At 35.1% G+C, this 11,253-nt stretch overlaps 2 pseudogenes across 1 annotated transcript; one reads left to right on the forward strand and one right to left on the reverse strand.

Moving 5' to 3' along the window:
- Window positions 1-1,158: 1,158 nt before the first annotated feature.
- LOC146935810 (putative disease resistance RPP13-like protein 1) lies at window positions 1,159-5,795 on the reverse strand (annotated as a pseudogene). The gene is made up of 4 exons (XR_015029965.1): window positions 5,788-5,795; window positions 2,347-5,702; window positions 1,717-1,775; window positions 1,159-1,421 (listed from the first exon to the last, which is right to left on the reverse strand). The product of XR_015029965.1 is annotated as a putative disease resistance RPP13-like protein 1 (transcript).
- A 547-nt stretch (window positions 5,796-6,342) lies between these two features.
- On the forward strand, window positions 6,343-7,301 carry LOC146935811 (annexin-like protein RJ4 pseudogene; annotated as a pseudogene).
- The last annotated feature ends 3,952 nt before the right edge of the window (window positions 7,302-11,253 follow it).

The raw sequence follows: 11,253 nt of genomic DNA on the forward strand, positions 1-11,253 counted from the left end.
TATTTGGTTGATTGGATTACTGACCTCTATTTTTGAAGCCAATCCCATCTATACCTGTTATTTGTTTTGTGTACATGGGCTGAAGACAAATACAACTCAGAGGACTATCTCAGTTTTGGATGGTTTGGAGTCTTTTGATTGATTGCCTTTTATTTGTTCCTGTATCGTTAGTGAAGCTTTCTCTCGTTCTCTTGGTTTGTATATCATTGTGAAGATTACACCAGTTTGTTGGATATTTTAAGCTTCATTGTTGGAGGATCCATTATGTTTGAAGCTCATTGAGTTTTCCTGTCATGATGTGGTAATAGTTTCTGTCCATGGCTTTCTTCTTCATCTTTCTTATTAGCCTATGATGGCTTTGATTCTTGTTGTTGTGCTTCTGTCCATGATGGTTTAGCCCTGTTGTTATGCTTCTGTCATGGATGGTTAAGCGTCGTTATTGTGCTTATGCCAAGTGGTTAAACTTGACACATATAGTTTCTGCTTGGTGGTTGAGCGTTGTGCCTTAATTGGCTTTGTTGATGATTGCTTCTGCCGGATGGTGGTTAAGCGTTGCTTTGATGCTTCATCCTTCAAGCGGTTAAACCTTGAGTTGTGGTTTCTTCTTGTAGGATAAGCACTTGTTTGATGACTTTGCATTTAACCGATGTGTTTCCGGCATCTCTTGTCATTTCTTTTGTTCAATGTACTTTTGTATTTCTCATCCCAAGTTGGAAGTGTTGTGAACACCTTCCAACTTGCGGGGGACTTCTAGAGATATAGTTTACTCACAATTAGCATTAGTCCTAGAGTAGTATATATAGTTGTAACCACCCCATTAGTGGGTTAATTCAATCATTTGTAATATTACTCTTTAATATCAATACAAGTTTCATAGCTTCTCTCTCCTTCATCCATGGATGCCATGTTTCCTAACAACGGAAACGCTAACAAACAACAATGGAGTTCAAGATCCAACACATGATCTACCATCACTCTTAAACCTGCATTACACCTTCCCAATTAATCTATTACAGTGTTGACTTAAAATGTAGGGTTAATAGTGTTTTACCCCCCTGTAATATAAGTCATTTCCGGGTTTATCCCCTGTAAAATATATTTTTTGATTTACCCCCTGTAAAATATTTTTTTTCCAGAATACCCCCTAATAGGCCATACAAAAACAAGTTTTTATCTTTTTTTTACAAAAATTTTGGTTTTTGTATGACTTATTAGGGGGGGTATTCTAAAAAAAAACTTTTACAGGGGGTAAATCAAAAAAATATTTTACATGAGGTAAACCTGGAAATGGCCTATATTACAGGGGTAAATCGCCATTAACCCTAAAATGTATTACAACTTTCTGTTTGTCTTCCTCTTTACAGCAGCAGTTAACTCATGATGTGTACAACAATATCAAAGTAAAATGACCCAATCATCACCTACAATAGAATTCCACACCAATTTAGTGTGATTCATCAATATAGCTTTTCATAAATCAAACATGTTTATCATTCATATGATTGCTTAGTTTTTTTTTTTTTTTTTTTTTTTGAAAGATATGATTGCTTAGTTAGCAATCACGTTAAGAATCTTAGCACAAAAACCACAAACACACATTTAGATGCACCAACATCAATTAAAACTTCAAATGTAGAAGATATAATATGGAGCTAGTTTCTGCAATTTCATGAGAAGTGCATTACAGCATAACCAATGGAGAAGTTCAATACTCACATAACTATTGAATGCATACTCTTTTTGGATGGTGAAGTTTGGCACCTTCTCTTCATGTCCTGTAAAAGTAATAAAGTTTAGTGTTATGCATATACTGATCAATACTTATTCGGCTTGTTACTCAGTACAAGTCTGAGACACTATCATTGTCCAGTATGAAATACACCCTCTATTCCCTTTCTCTTTAGGTTTACGGTTGAGACATATGGATTAAGAAACCATTAAATGATAATCCATCCTCAAATATAAGAAAAAATTGTTCAAAGAAAGTTGATGTATTTGGAGCGAAATTTGGACCAACTACATCAACTTTATTGGACTTATTTTTGCTTATATTTGGGAACGGAGGAAGGATATATTTTGACGAAAGTATCACTACTTTATTCTTTAATATGTCAATAATTGCATTGAAGTTTTTCTAAGTTCTCTCTAATTAAGAATAGTTGAGGAAAAAAATTAATCAGACATTGTTTTTTTTTCTTCTTGTTGACTAATAGATATTAAAAATTGGAGTCTTAAAACATCAATACAAGTATTTTGAAACAAAAATTGAAAGGCTAAAAATCGAGAGATATAGAATAGAGGGAGTACAAAAATTTGTTGTATTTCTACAAAAGAAAATATTCAAACCTGTGTGTAGTAGTAACATTTCGGCTCACTCATGTACGAATATTAACAGAAGGGATGAGTGCAGTATTATGGCATTGTAATAACGGACAACCAGAAATGTCCAAAGTAGAAAGGGATTCGGGTAGACCCTCCCCTGACAAGTTCTCAAGACAAGGGCAGCCATTAATCTGTAAGGATTTGAGAGATTTAAGTTGGAGAAAACCCTTATTGTTGATAATTCTTAGCTTTGGACAATTACCCAAATAGAGACTGTTAATATTTGGTGGCAAAGTATTCTCTTTCGGAAAGGACTCCACGAAGTCATCAGCAACTACTTTTAGAGAATCAAGTTTCATTAAACCTAAATCCTCTATCGAAGCAATCAGTTTTGGGCATCTTTTAATTTCTAGACTTGTCAGACTCAAAGGTAAGCCATCCCCAGAAAACGACTCCAGCAGTGGGCAATTATCCAACCAAAGAGAATGAAGATTGATGAACAAGTCCCATGCAAATGGTAAAGAGGATGAGTGCCAGCCTCCTATAGTTAGAAAGCTGATAGAATTACAGCTACTCAAATCCAAATTGGCCCATTCTTGATTCACACCATTGAAGTCTGACACATCTAGCCGTTCAATAAAGACATTGTTCAATAGAAGTTGATCCAGATAGGACTCAGTGACCCGAGTTCCACCAATGAAGAGTTCTGTCAAGTTGGATGGTAATTCATTTATCCAAATGTTTTCACATCCACGTAGAATTAGTCTCCAAATATTATGAGACAAGGGAAATGGAGCCTCCAATTCTTGGCAATTTTCAATAATCAAAATTTGCAAAGAAGGAAGGTGTCGGGGTACTTTTTTCAATTTGGGGCAACTTCTTATAGAAAGCTTTTTAAGCAAAGGGAAACTTTCAACACATAACCATTCCTTCCAATTGGGAATGTTCTCAAATCGCAAAATTTCAAGGAACCTGAATGGAACATTTATTGAATTAATGATCTCTATTCCAGGACAGCTTGAAATACAAAGCTTATTGAGATAGGGAAATTTCTCAAAAGGTGGTAACTGAGTGAAGAAATCACATTCCCGTAGATAAAGAGATACTAAACTGGGTAAATGATATTCTTCAAGCCAGTTTGGAAAGCTGGTGCCCTTGTAGTTTTCAATTTTCATCCATTTGAGGTTGCTATTTGGTTGTAGAGCCTCCAAGACAGATGCATCCCTCTCTCTAACTGAGCCATTTGTTTCTCCACCTTTATATGTATATGTTTCTTCAACTGTATCATACGTCAAATGTAATCCTTCTAAATGTTTTTTATCTTTTAAATTTGCTATCATGGCATCTTCAGGATCAATGACGTTTTTCAACCCATAAGTTTTCCTTGAAGATGGTTTAGTTCTGCCAACTCCTTAATGTCAGACCCACTGTCCTCTGCTACAACAAAATCAGTCAACTTATGTAGATGGATTAGTCTACCTATATGCTTTGGCATTTTCTTTATACGAGTAAATTCCAAAGATAGATGATGTAAGTTGACAAGTTTGCAAAAACCTGGAGGGAGCTCAGTTAATTCACAAAATTCCAATATGAGTGTCTGCAAATTATACAACATACAAATGGAATCAGGTAAGCTTGTTATCCCAGTGGAAGTAAGGTCTAGATAACGCAAAAGCTTTAAGTTGCTTATCTCATCTGATATCATCGTCATATTACCATGTGCTAATGATAACATTCGTAGATATTTCAGTCTTGAAAACATTTGATGTTGTACATTATTGCACATATTGAAGCTGAAGAAACCATTTACCAACAGACTTTTTAATCCACCCGTCTTACAATTTCGCTCTACTATTTTATCAGCATTTATTGTATCAAGAGAGCACCAAATGTGACGCGTCCTTTCAGGGATATCTTGCACCATATCATGCTCAAACCGCAAGCAAAATTTTCCCGACACTGATTTAGCTAAATCATTAACAAGATCATGCATGACGTAAGACTCTTTTCCAAGCATAACTGATTGTCTGAAAAAGGAAATTGACTTTAGATCATCGAAGAAGTTATTACCCAACTCTTCTTCACTGGTGTCTGCTCCACAACACTTCAACAAACCTTCTGCCATCCATAGTTTGATTAGACGATCCTTGTCAAACAAATGACCTCTTGGAAATATGGAACAATAAGCAAAACAACGCTTCAAACTTGAAGGAAGACTATGATAACTCAATTTAAGTACTGGGTTAATGTTACTGTCACCCTCTCTGATAAACGCCACAAATCTGTCTCTAATATCTTAACCCATTCATGTTCTGAGAATTTTCTTCTAAGGAGATTCCCCAATGTTTTCACAGCTAAAGGCAAGCCTCCACACTTGTCTACTATTTTCTTGCCAACTGCTTCAAGATTTGGATATTCACTTACATTCCTTCCGTGAAAAGCATGTCTCACAAAAAGACTCCAACATTCACTCTCCTTCAATTTCTCTAAATTAAGCACCATGGTGGACTTCATGACAGATGCTACCTACTTGTTACGTGTTGTCACAATAATTTTACTTCCAGTAGATCCATGGCATAAGGGAAGAAGTAAGCGCTCCCAACATTCATCACTCCCATTCCAAACATCGTCTAGAACAAGCAGATATTTCTTGTTGGTTAGTGTCTGCTGCAGTTGATGTGGGAGTAGATTAAACTCTTCACCATCTGTTGAAGAGTGAAATGACCTCAGAATTGCTTTGGTAAGTCCAACAACATCAAAAGTTTCTGAAACATAGACCCAAGCTTTAAGTTCAAAATGCTCCTGCATCCTGTGGTTGTTGTACGCAAGTTGAGCAAGAGTGGTCTTACCCATTCCACCGAGACCCACTATGCTGATTATTGGTACATGGTTGCCACAGTCTATGTCAGACAGTAAAAAATCGCTTAACTCCTCCTTGTCACCATCTCTACCATATATGCTCGATTCATCCACCAAAGATGAAGCTGGAAATCTATCTAAGGGTTTCCAACTAACGCCACCTTCACTACTAGCAAAAGTGTCATGTTTCAATCCGAGCATATCCTTTTGCTTCGCAAGAAATTCTAGCTTCTCTAGCAATTCTTTGATCCTAGATTCAAATGGATTAGTGAAAGATGAAAAGAAGCTCAATACCTTGCTAGTAGAAGGTTGAGATTCACCTTTCAACTTCTTCAGTGGTGCATCAGTTGCAATCTCGTCTAACAGCTGGTCAACCTCATATGCATAATGCTAGCTTAAGATCATCAAGCCACTTCTTCACGTACATGTTTTGGTATTGCTTCATCTCAGCTTCTTCCAACACATGGTTGATAGTATTGAGTGTTATTAGAAGTTTTTCTAGCAGATTGACGTCAAGTTTGCTTCACCTCAACATTGAAGGCAAAACCTTCTCTTTCCATCAATATATGATTGAAGGTTCTCATTGAAATATCAATATCGACTAACACCTGCATAGTGTCCAAATTGCCTATTTCAAATGTATCAACTGCAAAGGCTATTCAAGCAGGGTCCTAGATGTCCAATAGTACTCTTGTGGTAAGTTTGAGTCGAATCCAGATTTGTGTGAGTTTGCTTTTGCTTATTTCGAATAAAATCCTTAGTTCATTTAGAGAATCTCAATAATCCGGGCTTTAGGTTAATCACCCGTAAAGCCCAAATTTTCCGCATATCCTCAATCGATTTAGGGATGAAAAACTTATTTAACTCTTACTATTACTATTATTATTATTATTATTATTATTATTATTATTATTATTATTATTATTATTATTATTATTATTATTATTATTATTATTATTATTATTATTATTATTATGATTATTATTATTATTATTTGTCATTTTTAAAATTTGTTATATTAACTATTTCTTTAATTATACCTCTAATTATTTATTGTTGAGAGATAAATAGTACATAAAATGATTAACGAAATGAAATGTAGAATCAAAAATAAAATTTATTAATTTTCTTGATAATGTTCCAAAACATAACGAGTTAAAAATGTTTAATAAGGTCAAAGCAAGTTTGGCACAATGTGAAGATGATGTGCTTCAGGAGGCTATAAAAAACAAGAATCAAAGTCATGAAGAAGTAATCAGAATACTTGCAACAAGGAGCAAGACCCAACTTGTTGCAACTTTCAATTGCTATAGGCATGATCATGGCATTGCTATCAATGATGTACATCAAGGAATTAGACCCTCCTATGGTATCCTTAATTGTTTTATAATGTAAATATATGGTTTCAGTTGAAAAGATAGACTCAATGTGGTTGGGCATAGATGATTAATAAACATCAATAAAGCCGATTTATTCGAGAGAACCCGAATTCAAATTATTGGTCAGATCCTTAACCCCGAAACCGAACTCTAAATTATCAGAGCGCATTTACCTTTACCCTTAGAACAGGAGAATCTAGACAAAAAGAAAGAAAGAAAAAAAAAAAGACATTGCTCATGAGACTTATATTTTGTTTTCCTTATTCCTTTGCAGAAATTTTCCGATGAAGGATCTTATGACTATCACAAGGCAATGTGAATAGCCATTAGTTGCATCAATGACCATAATAAGTACTACGAAAAGGTTAGATTTGGAGAAGAAAAATAAACTTATTAATTTTGGAAATTAAATTGACTAATCTTAAAGGGCTCATATGATAAATGACTTATAATTTTTAGGACTATTTTAAAATATTATTATTTTGGAGATTAAATTGACAAACTCTACGATTTCAAGGATCAAATTGATAATCCATTCATAATTCATTGATAATCCATTCATAATTCTTACCCTCAATCTATTATGTGTAGGTTCTACGCTATGCGATGGAAACCATTGGAACCGATGAGGATGCATTCACCCGTGTGAATGTCATCATGGCTGAGAGGGACTTAGAGGATATGAAAAAGGTCTATTACAAGAGAAATAGTGTCCAACTTGAGCATGCAGTGGCCAAATAAAAACTTCAGGAGACTACAAGAAATTTCTCCTTAATCTGACGCGGAAAGAAAAATAATTCATGAAATTTTATTCAAAAAAAGAGAATAATTAATGTACTTTTAAATATATATATATATATATATATATATATATATATATATATATATATATGTGTGTGTAATTTGTTTGCTTTAGAGAAGTTATAACACAATCTTTTCAACACACTCTTCTATCGGGTGAAATTTATGTTAGTAAACATGGCATCCATGGAAGGTAGAGAGAAAAGCTTAACTAACTTTGTATTGATGAATATGAAAAATGTTACAATGAGTGAAAGTTACAATAAAAGAGTACATCAAGGCCTATTTATAGGCATCCACTAACTAGTAACTAATACTCCTTATTACTAGCTCTAACTAACTATCTTTATTCTTAATAGCCTCCCTCAAACTCAAGGTAAGAGAACTCTTAGCTTGAGTTTGGATTACAAAGTTAACACCAAACAGAGGAAATTAAAATGCAGAAGTATTTGACAACCAAAAAGATAGTAGTTGATGTGCATAAGATCACTGATACAAAGCTGCACACCATAAGAGAAGACTTCCAATCAAACCACTTGTTTCCTCCAACAGAAACATCTTGCAAAAGCTGCACTCCAACTACTAACCAAAACAGCTCTCCAGCAGATGTATAACCTCAATAATACTTCAAATGTATAGAAGCAAAATAAACTTCCAGCAAGTATGAATAACCAATCCAGAACCGGGAGGTACCAAAGGTGTAGGCAAGGAAAACATAGCACTCAAACTACAAAAACCAACATCACTAGCAGAACCAACAAAGTAGATATGTAAGCAATGCTTCACCAAACCAAACCAAATCCAACCTATATTTGATCTCAAGCAGTAACTAACCAAAGCCATAAGGCAAAACGCTTAACCATTGAGCAGAAGCCATAACTCTAGGCTTAATCACTTAACAGAAGCTACCATCAACAAAGCCAACAAAGGGCAACATGCTTAACCACCATAGGGCAGAAGCTATGATCATCAAGCCATAAGGCAAAAGCTTAACCACCAAGCAGAAACTATACTCAAAGTTTAACCACTTGACAGAAGCACAACAACAAGCTTAACCACCTATCAAAGGCAGAAGCAATCATCAAGAAAAAAAATATCAACGCTTAACCATCAATGGAAGAAGTGTCACGCTTAACAACCATTAACAGAAGCTACAAGAAGAAGAAAACGACGCTTAACCATCCTTGGACAGAAGCACAACGCTTAACCATTCATGACGGAAGCTTATCAACATAGCTTAACCATCATGAACAGAAGCACAAACAAGAATCAAAGCCAGCATCAACCAAACTCCAATAGAACACAGTTCATCAGTAGGAAAAAAAAACTTCATGAACGATCCAGGAAGAACAAAACAGAGGCGGGAATCATATCAACAGAACCACTTGAGGTGCAAGAGCTTGACAATATAGAGAAACAAACCGCCAAGAATCAAATCCATAACTGGGTGGCATTAGATCCAAACCGGAATCAATCACAACCACAAAGAACATCCAAACCAAATTGTCTTCAATAACCAAATCAGAAGCCAGTAATAACCAAATCTCAAGTTACGGTCATCAAACAACTCAAACAATTTGAGTTTGAAATACAATGAAATTACAGCTTCTGAACCACAAAACAGCTTCTGAACCAAAACAGCTTCTGAAGCACAAAACAGCTTCTGAACTATCAAAACAGCTTCTGAAACATGCTTCTGGAGACAGCTTCTGAAACATGCTTCTGGAACGAGCATATTAGAAAGAACACAGATACCACGCACTTCTGAAGTACAGCTTCTGATGTACAACTTCTGAACAACAGCTTCTGAAGTACAGCAGATTCTGAACAACAGCTTTTGGAATTGTAAAACCAGAAATCAGATTCTAATCGAAGCAGAATCAAACAAGAAATGCGAACGTAATCTTTATCGCAACAGCAAAAATAAACTCAACAAGAAATCAAAATGTTTATAGAATGAAAATTTCGAATCCAAGATGAAACGAAATCAGGAACAAGATTCAAAGAAAGAACAGAACAAAGGTGATTGATAAAGATTGAAACCGAATCCAGAAATTGACCAAAGAATGATCGATTCAATCTAACAAAGAAGAACACAACAGAATCACGATCGTAACTGAATCGCAAACCCTAAGATTTGGGAAAAATGATGACGGTGAAAGCAAATCAAATCGTGAACAGAATCGCAAAGGATAAGACAAGCTCAACAGAATGGAGACACGGATCGTAGGCAGAAAAGATCAAAATCAAAGTAAAGACAATCAGATAGAAAAACGAAAAAAGAAATTCAATGTGAGAAGATGAAATCGAAACCGAATAGAAGATGAAATTGAATTAGGAATTAGATTCCGATTGAGATATCGAAACCGAATCCGAGAACGGAAGGAAGAATCGTAACTGATTCAGAAAAGAAAGGAAAAGAAAAAAGGAACAGAAATGAGAAAATAATTTTCTCGAGAAAATGATGAGAGAGAAAAAATCTAGAGAGAGAAAGAAAAGAAAATAGAGAAAATTATATTTTCTCTAGAAAGTGCAGCAGAAAATATCCTTCAAGGTGGATACCAAGTTTGCTCTGATACCATGTTAGTAAACATGGCATCCATGGAAGGTAGAGAGAAAAGCTTAACTAACTTTGTATTGATGAATATGAAAAATGTTACAATGAGTGAAAGTTACAATAAAAGAGTACATCAAGGCCTATTTATAGGCATCCACTAACTAGTAACTAATACTCCTTATTACTAGCTCTAACTAACTATCTTTATTCTTAATAATTTACTAGCATCACCAAATGTATGTGAAACCTACATGAATTCATTCAAATTTACTGTAAGAATTGAGAACCTCAATGAACTCCTTTCCATACATTTCTTTGTGTAGTTGAGAACTGCAATGAACTCAATTTCAAGCCTACTAGATTCAATAGAAGTTTTATGCTATGCGCAAATATCAACATGAATCTATATTTGGCATATAACATGAATCTAGCAAAGCAAACTGAGGAAATTCTCGCAGGAAACCACTGTTTAAGGCTATATCAACAGAGAGCTATGCAGTAGCCAAAGTCAAATACATTTATTTATGGCTATGTCAATAGAGAGCTATGAAGTAGCCAGTGCAGAATGTAATCAACCACAAGGAATTGTATTAAATCTTGTTGCAACGACAAATAGAAAACAACAGAATGATATTATTCAAATAACACACTGCTTTTAACAACACAGGTACAACAAATAGTTGAATATTCATTTTCATTTATTTATGATTTGATGAAATGGATAAGAAAATGATCCATATTTCGATAAACAAAAAACTGGAAATGTTTGATATAACATGACATGGGTGAATGTGGTGCACCTGACTATAGTAAGACTCCTTTCATGCACCAGTCAATCAATAAATACGCTAGGGATGAGCAGATTGTATGCCAATTTTCTCCTTCCTCCTTTTGGTACTTCTGCTTAACTATTGGACATTCACGAATGTACAAAGTAGAAAGGGAGCTCGGAAGATCCTCCTCTGGCAATTGCGCAAGACAAGGACAATATTCAATGTGTAAGAGTCTGAGAAATTTGAGATGAAGAAGACCCCTGTAGTTGATTATTCCTTAGCTTTGAACAATTTTCAGAAAATTGAGTTCGAACAAACCCCACTCCTCTCTCGATGCAATCAGTTCAGGGCATTTGTTTATTCGAAGGCTGCTCAGGCGGGACGATAAACCTCTTTATGGAAACGATTTGAGCTGTCGACAATCGTACAGATCTAGAGAATGAAGATTGGTGAACAAGTTCAGTGCAAAAGGCAAGAATGAGGAACACCTTCCGGATATAGACATAGTGTGAAGTGAATTATAGCTTCGCAAATCAAAAGAGGGTCATTCAAGATTTTCATG

The sequence above is a fragment of the Medicago sativa genome, chromosome 3 (assembly GCF_051527215.1).
Source record: "Medicago sativa cultivar Bolivia chromosome 3, Bolivia_mono, whole genome shotgun sequence".
NCBI classification, from domain to species: Eukaryota; Viridiplantae; Streptophyta; class Magnoliopsida; order Fabales; family Fabaceae; genus Medicago; species Medicago sativa.